This window comes from Schistocerca americana, chromosome 7 (assembly GCF_021461395.2).
Source record: "Schistocerca americana isolate TAMUIC-IGC-003095 chromosome 7, iqSchAmer2.1, whole genome shotgun sequence".
NCBI classification, from domain to species: domain Eukaryota; kingdom Metazoa; phylum Arthropoda; class Insecta; order Orthoptera; family Acrididae; genus Schistocerca; species Schistocerca americana.
The window spans coordinates 130,494,491-130,503,499 of NC_060125.1; positions in this window are offsets into that span (position 1 = coordinate 130,494,491).

The following is a 9,009-nucleotide window of genomic DNA, read 5'->3' on the forward strand; positions in this document are numbered from 1 at the left end:
TCACACTCTGTTCTGCCCCTTGGTCAGAGGCTTGTTTATGCATCTGGTACAGCATATGCAAGTTTCCTCTAATTTCTACTAGCTCTTGTGTGAACCAGTTCAGACTTTGCTTTTTTATTTCATTTGGACATCTAATTTTTTTTACTGGTGAGCAAGAATACCATAAATCTGTGTACTTTTTAAAGAAGTTACCAAAGCTAATTTCAGCTTCCCTTTTTCCAGATTGACAATTATATATAAATTCTCAATCTGCACTTCCTAATCTCTCAACAAACATATTTATGTACTCTTCCTTCTGTCTATGTACCACTACTACTTTAGATTCTTCAGTTTTAACTGGCTGCCTCTTACAGAGTGTAAGGAGTAGTGGCTCATGATCTGCAAGTCCACTTCCTGCAAGTCTAACTGTAAAATTCTCCCTATGGAAATTCACAATAATATTGTCTATACAGGCATTCTTATGTGTGGCACAGTTATTTGTACAATAAAGGTCTAATGATCTTAGCATATTCAAAAATGTCCTAGCAATTGGTCTCCATGTGTTTACTATTTCTATGTTGAAATGACCACATATAGCAATTCTGGTTTTACTCTTCAATATTTTTTTAATTATTAATTCACATTTTTGAATAAACAAATTTACATCACCATCCGGCGACCTATATAGACTAACTACCACTATATTTTCATTCATTAGTTTTACACAACTAAACTCCCCATCTAGCTCTGAGGAGTATGTAGATACATCAATTCTGGAGAACATTATTCCTTCTTTGACAAAAATTCCCGCCCCACCATTCTTTCTCTGTTTTCTACATATCATGTCTCCCACAACATACCCTTGGGGAATGAACATATTTACTTGTTCTTGTGTTAACCAGTGCTCAGATACACATGCTCAGTGTTACATAAATGTTCTAATTCTAAAATTTTATTTCTAATGCAACGTATGTTAACTTGTAGAAAAGTAAGTAGTTTGTCTCTGTCTGTATTCCTCTGAGAGCAATTCGACTTTATATTTGAAGTTGTAGGTTCCGTTAATGTCTTTAATCTTGATGCACTGAGATCATATGTGTTATGATAGTCACATACCTGTTCATCCACTTGATGATTCACTTTGTTAACTGCTTTTGTCTGTAAAACCCCTGCTGATCCCACCAAAAATCCTGGTCCCTCGGTTGTGGTTTCTTTTTTCGGGTTGACTGCTGTACTCCACGTGTTGGTATTCTCATCCCTTGAGCTTGATTTGCTGTTCTTCTTTTTGCAAGTAGGTCTGTCTTCTGATATGGTGCCTTCTTTCCTGCCACCTCGTTTGCTGCGTCTTCAAACTTTTGCACTGTCCTCTTGGGTAAGTTTATTGCTTGAGTAATTGTCTTCTCCCCACAAACAGAGTTCACTTTTAAGGATTCTGTTGTTATTTGTGCTGGAGTTGTGTCGGTAACAATTCTCACTGATTCTTTATCTGAGACTTCAGTATCCTTCCATTTAAGTTCTATTGCTGTTTTGTAAACTTTCCTGTTTGTTTCCACTGATTCATAAATCCTTGTGGCAATTAGTTCTTTGTGTGTGTGTGAAATCTTATGGGACTTAACTGCTAAGGTCATCAGTCCCTAAGCTTACACACTACTTAACTTAAATTATCCTAAGGACAAACACACACACCCATGCCCAAGGGAGGACTCGAACCTCCGCCGGGACCAGCCGCACAGAATTAGTTCTTTACCAGTTGCATTAAGGTGTTGTCCATGTGCTGTATAAAGCTCCTTGTTACTAGGAGTATCAATAAGACAAGTGTTATGGAAGCATTTCACTATTTTTTTAGTTTTCTGTTTGCAGATTGAATTTCTTGGTTTACACAAGACCATTCAGGCAGGTCATGTCTATGTGGTACACCAACTACAATTACCTTTGCATTTGTATTTTGTAATGCTGACAAGGCTTTATGTAGTGAATGAATTGCCAACTTGGTTTCATTCTTTGCTACATCATTAGCCCCTGCCCAGATAACTGCAAAATCTTCACTTGTCAACTTATGGAGGTCATTGCATTTTTTTAGTATTACACTAGTGGGGGCACCTGGTATCACCTTCCCTTCAACATCATATTTATTTGAAGCTAAGTTTAAAATGTTTCTTGCACAGTCTCTGCCATGGCTATCTGACGCAATGAATATTTTGGGTCTCCTATTCACTGACTGACTCTCAGGAGCAAAGGTTTGCATTTTCATTGCTGCACCCATAGATTGATTTCCTTTTTGAACTGCATTCTGTGTTGTGCTATGCACACTGTGTTGTGAATCGTGATTTATGTTGGGTGCATCAAATCTGTAGTTTTTGCACATTTCTTTCTTGCCTGATTCTCTCTTCTGTAGTTCGTTTGTTAGCAAACATATAATTGTTTTCGAATACTTAAGTTCCTTTCTTACTATTCTGAGTTCATTCTGTAACTTTTAGCACACTCACGTTTTTAACAGGTCTGTTTTGATTTCGTCCATATCGTCACCATCAGTATGAAAACAATCACTGCATTTCCAGCTTTTCACTCTATTCGTTGAATTTACACACGAGTAATGGAATTTCCTGTTACACTTTACACAACACATGCCTTTTCTTGCTGTTTTGTTACAGGAACATGGTTTATTCCACGCTTCCTCACTTATTTCGTAAATAGTATTCAAATTTTCTGAACTGGTCGCACAGGCGAGGAATGCAATGATGACAAAATCACGCACATCGTGGAATGCGGGGAGCATGTCTCCATAGCAGTGAGGGGGTTAATGTGGCCGTGGTAGCTTTACTTCATAAACTGCATGCTCCCCCCTAAACGTAAGTTTGCGAACTATACTATGGTGCTGCTTCTCTTGGCGCATACAACTGGCAACGCAGCAATCTCCCGCGTCTGGGCGGGCATGCGTGAACTGCCAAGATAAAAGAATTGAACTATAACACAGGCACAGTGTATATTTTGAGTGGGACATTCCATAGTTAACCATCTTGCCACTTTGATTATGATGCACAGTTCCTTTGGACATACATGCATATGAGTGAGTGTGTGTGTGTGTGTGTGTGTGTGTGTGTGTGTGTGTGTGTGTGTGTGTGTGTGAGAGAGAGAGAGAGAGAGAGAGAGAGAGAGAGAGAGAGTGAGTGTCTGTCACCTATGTTTGACAAAGGCCTCACCAGCTGAAAGCTTTATTCGTGACAGTATTTTTGTTGTCCTTATCTGCAATTCAGCATCTCTACTATATGGTGAGTAGCAACTTTCCTTTTAATAATACTGTTACATAATACCCTGGATTTTCCATTGTCTGAAAAGGATATACAGTTACTCACCATATAGTGAAGATATTGAGTCACAGATAGGCACAACAAAAAGAATGTTAAACAAGTACATTTTTGGTGAAAGGGCTTCTTCAAAATTACACAGCATACACAACACACATTCATACAAACTCAACTCACACACACATGACCACTGTCTCTGGCTGCTGTGGTCAGACTAAGAGCAGCCGCATATGACAGGAGAAGCAGTGTCAGTAGTGGAAGTAATGAGGAGACTGCAATAGACAGGGTGAGGGAGGATAGCAGAGCAGGGGTGAGGAACAGAAAAGTGCTGTCTGTGGGAACATACAGGGATGAGGTGGAGACAGGGCAGGGCAGCTAGATGCAATCGGGAGGTTGAACAGTATGCAGGGGGATGGGAAAGGAGAGAAGTATAAAGACTCTGGCTGTGCAGATGGAACAGAAGGCTGTGTAGTACTAGAGGGCCAACAGAAAAGGGGAAAGGTGAATGAAGGTCTATTACTAATGAAAGTTGAGTCCAGCAGGGCTATGGGAACATAGAATATATTGCTTGGAGAGTTTCCACCTGCAGAATTCAGTAAAGCTGGTGTTAGTAGGAAGGATATAGATGGCACAGGCTGTGAAACAGTCATTAAAATGCAGAACGCTGCATTGGGCAACATGATCAGCAACTGTGTGATCCATCTGTTATCAAAGTTATTAGAGGCGGTGGTCAGCAAAGTAACTGCATCTCAGGATGCCAACACAGACACTCTGTCTCACTTACCATGGGAAATTATAATGAGACTACGCCTGTGTAACTCTAGATGGTGATACAGCCGTAACTAACTGTACAACACAATATACAATCTTATATATACAATATACAATCTTATAATATTTTGTAACATAGGTAAACTGTGTTTCCTCAATGTGAGTTTATTGGTTTATTTCGATGTTTGGGGACCCATATTTCATAAGACAGTTTATCTATTTTCATTCAGTCAGGAAAACCTATGTCTTTGAACTTTTGAGTTTCTTCTGAAAACATTGACTACCATATGTGGCTAATTATATTTAAATTTAACAGTTATCATCAGAGAATTTTGATCTTAAGAATATATAAAATTGAAACCTATTAAAATTTATCATTTCCAAAACAAATTGATTATTGAAATAAAAAAAAACATACAATCAGCATTTGATGTAAAGTGTTCTACACACTTTTAGGATAAAATTCAGTTGTCAGTTCCAAATATATTTTTTTATTAAGCTTTACCAGTTTTGACAAGTTAATCTGTCATTTTCTGAAGCCTACAAAATTATAAATCTATAGACCTTGGCTATACATTTGAAGTATGGTACATCTACATCTACATCTACATATATACTCCACTAGCCACGAAGCAGTGTGTGGCGGTGGGCACAATTAGTACCTAAGCCATATTCCCCCCCCCCCCCCCCCTCTCTGCTCCACTCGTGGATCGCGCAAGGGAAAAACGACTGTCTGAACGCCTCAGTACGAGCTCTTATTTCCCTTATCTTTGAATAAGTTGGTGGTAATAATATATGCTCTACATCCTTGGTGAAGATTGGATTTCGGAATTTAGTGAGCAGCCCCTTCTGTTTAGCTCGTCGTCTATCTGCAAGTGTGTCCCACTTCAAACTTTCTATGAGCTTTGTAACACTCTCACGATGGCTAAATGTACCAGTCACGAATCTTGCTGCTCTTCTTTGGACCTTCTCAATCTCTTTAATCAGACCCAACTGGTAAGGGTCCCACACAGACAAACAATACTCTAAGACTGGATGAACTGACATATTGTAAGCTATTTCCTTTGTTGAAGGACTGCATCGCTTCAGGATTCTGCCAATAAACCGCAATCTAGAGTTTGCCTTACCTGTTACTTGTGTAATCTGATCATTCCATTTGAGATCATTTTGAATAGTCACACCTAGATACTTGACGGATGTTACCGCTTCCAAAGACTGATCATTTATTTTGAACTCATACATTAATGGGGATTTTCTCCTTCTTATACGTAGTAGGTTACACTCACTAATATTGAGAGATAACTGCCAGTCATTACACCACGCATTTATTTTCTGCAAATCCTCACTGATTTGTTCACAGCTTTCGTGTGATACTACTTTCCTATAGACTACAGCATCATCGGCAACCAGTCTAAGGCCGCTGTCAATACCATCAACCAGATCATTTATGTAAATTGTAAATAGCAGAGGACCTACTACACTGCCCTGGGGCACACCTGATGTTACTCTTGTTTCTGTTGAAGTTACCCCATTCAGGATGACATACTGCTCCCTGCCCGTTAGAAAACTTTCTATCCAATCGCATATGTCATTGGATAGACTGTGAGTGCACACTTTTTGTAGCAAGTGACAGTGTGGAACTGAGTTGAACAGCTTTCGAAAGTCGAGAATTATGGCATCAACCTGGGAGCCAGTATCTAGAGCCTGTTGTATACCATGCACAAAGAGGGCCAGCTGTGTCTTGCATGACCGCTGTTTCCTAAAACCATGCTGGTTTCTGCAGATGAGCTTCTCAGAGTCTAGAAAGGTCATTATGTCTGAACACAAAATATGTTCCGTGATTCTATAACAAATTGATGTCAGTGAAATTGGCCGGTAATTATGTGCATCCGATTTTCTACCCTTTTTATAGATTGCTATGTCCTGAGCCTTCTTCCAGTCCCGTGGAACTTTCCACTGTTCCAATGATCTCTGATAGATGACAGATAAGAATGGAGCTATATTTGTAGCACAGTCAACATAAAATCTTACGGGGATACCGTCTGGGCCAGGTGGCTTTCTGGCGTCTAAGGATCTTAACTGTTTTAAAATCTCAGATACACTAAACACTATGTCAGCCATCCTTTCGTTTGTTTGATAATTCAAAGGGGGAATGGTGCTGCAGTCCTCTATCGTAAATGAGTTTTTGAAAGCTAGGTTTAGAATTTCGGCCTTCTGTTTATCATCATCAGTTACATTACCCATACTGTCAGCAAGAGAAGGTATTGAATTATTTGTAACGTTCATAGATTTTACGTACGACCAAAACTTTTGGGGGTTATTTTTAGAATCTGCAGATAAAACATTGCTTTCAAATCCATTAACAGAGTCTCTCGTAGTCCTTCTGGCAGCTGCTTTCATTTCGCATAATTTCTGTTTGTTAGTGGGACAGTGACTAAGTTTAAAATGACTGTGCAAAATTCTCTGCTTTCTCAGCAACTTCCTAATATGTTTACTGTACCAAGGTGGACCCTTTCCCTCCCCTATACTTTATCTAGGCAGATACCTCTCTAGCACATGGTGGACAATACCTTTAAATTCCGACCAAAGATGCTCAATATCTTTGTGTGCCGCGGTGAATGCTTGGAGCTGACTATGAAGATATTCATTAATGACACTTTTTATTTGCTAAGCCAAACAAGAAATATATATATATATATATATATATATATAAAATAGAGGGAAACATTCCACGTGGGAAAAATATATCTAAAAAGAAAGATGATGAAACTTACCAAACAAAAGCGCTGGCAGGTCGATAGACACACAAACAAACACAAACATACACACAAAATTCTAGCTTTCGCAACCAATGGTTGCCTCGTCAGGAAAGAGGGAAGGAGAAGGAAAGACAAAAGGATATGGGTTTTAAGGGAGAGGGTAAGGAGTCATTCCAATCCCGGGAGCGGAAAGACTTACCTTAGGGGGAAAAAAGGACAGGTATACACTCGCACACACACACACACACATATCCATCCACACATACACAGACACAAGCAGACATTTCAATGTCTTTTTTTTTTTTTTTTTTTTTTTTTGCTGACATAGAAGCCACAATGACATTATGGTCACTAATACCTTCTTCTAGATTAACTTCCTCAAAAAGATCAGGTCTGTTTGTCACCAAGATATCTAATATGTTCCCATCTCGAGTTGGTTTTCTAATCAATTGCTCAAGGTTGTATGTTGAGAGCGCTCCTAGAATAACTTCTCACGAATCTTTGCCTCTGCCCCCTGTGATAAAAGTGTAATTTTCCCAGTCAATGGTTTCTAGATTAAAGTCTCCACCTATAACTAATGGATAATTGGATATTTACTTCCTATGTACTCAATACTTACCCTGAAATGTTGTGCGACATTTGTTGCGGATGCTGGTGGTCTATAAAAACATCCTAATACAATGGTCAATCCTTGTCTGATTGACAGCTTTATCCAGACTATTTCACAGTCCGACACAGTATTGATCTCAACTGTGTTTAAACAGCTTTTAACTGCCATGAACACACCACCTCCCATAGCATCAGTCCTATCCTTCCTAAACATTGTCCAATCCGAGTTCAAAATTTCACTGCTTTTTATGTCTGGTTTCAACCAGCTTTTGGTACCTAATACAATATTGGCATTGCTACTGTTCATTTCAGAGATTAACTCGAGGGTCTTGCTACAGACACTTCGACAATTTACTTAGATGAGATTAAGCATATTTAAATTCTTTGGAATGACCTGTTTAGGCGAACTAACAATTTTTACAGTTGCCACACCCACATCAGTGTCATGAACTGGTAATTTTGCGGGCCAGTGGTTTGTTTCCCATGGAGAGGAACCTAATCTAAGAAGCCCCCATGTGCACACCACAAGTACTGTGCTACCCATGTAGCTGCTTCCTGTGTGTAGCGCACCCCTGATCTATCGAGGGGTGTCCCACAACCTTCCATCCCATAGCGTAGGTCGAGGAATCTACAACCATTTTCGTCACGGAGTCGACATAGCCCCTGGTTTAGATTCTCCACTCGACTCTAAACCAGAGGGCCCCAGTCCACCCTGGGTAAGATGCTGCAGATCGTCAGCTTAGCTCCCACTCCTCGAGAGATGGAGGCCACCTTCACCAATTTAGCCAGCCATCGAAAGCACCCAAGGATTTCCTTGGAACCCCAATGACAGGTGCCGACATGCGCAACAATCTGCAGCTGGATGCACCCCGCATGCTCGATAGCTGCTGGAAGAGCCTCTTCCACATCCTGCACAAGCCCCCCCCACCCCCCCCCCTCCCCCCCGGCAAGCATACCGAGTGAACGTTGGACTTCTTCCCCGCCCTAGCTGCTATGTTCCTGAGGGGCTCCATGACACGCCTAACATTGGAGCTCCCAATGACTAACAAACCCCTACCTCCACGTGCCTGGTATAAGAAGTGTATTACAGAAATGTACTTAGTATTGGTTTAGCAGATGTCAACATCTTCTTAATAGAGGAAAGGTAAATTATAGAACCAAAACCACCACACTATGTAACAAGTAAGTTTTAAACCCCAAAGTTATTTGCAAATTTCTCGGTGCTTCATCAAAATGTGCAGTCACTGACAAATAAAATGAGTGAACTCCAATTTCTTCAAGAAACTGAACTAAAATTTTTAACCAAATATTTACAAATATGCCATGTAAATACAACACAGGCTTTGGGGTTCACAACACGCAAATAATTTCTGTAGAGCTAAAAAGTCATTTTCAACTTTCGAAACAGTCTGTATGAGCTGTTGTTAGGAGCTACAGTGAACAAAATATTAATTCTGTTCCGCATTTCCCAACCAGGGAAAAATGGAAAGAAGCTTACAGCATTGCAAGCACATGAAAAGTTTGATGCTCTCAGTAACATCTTTTGCTATTACTTCGAACTACATTTTCATCCCCCCCCCCCCCCCCCT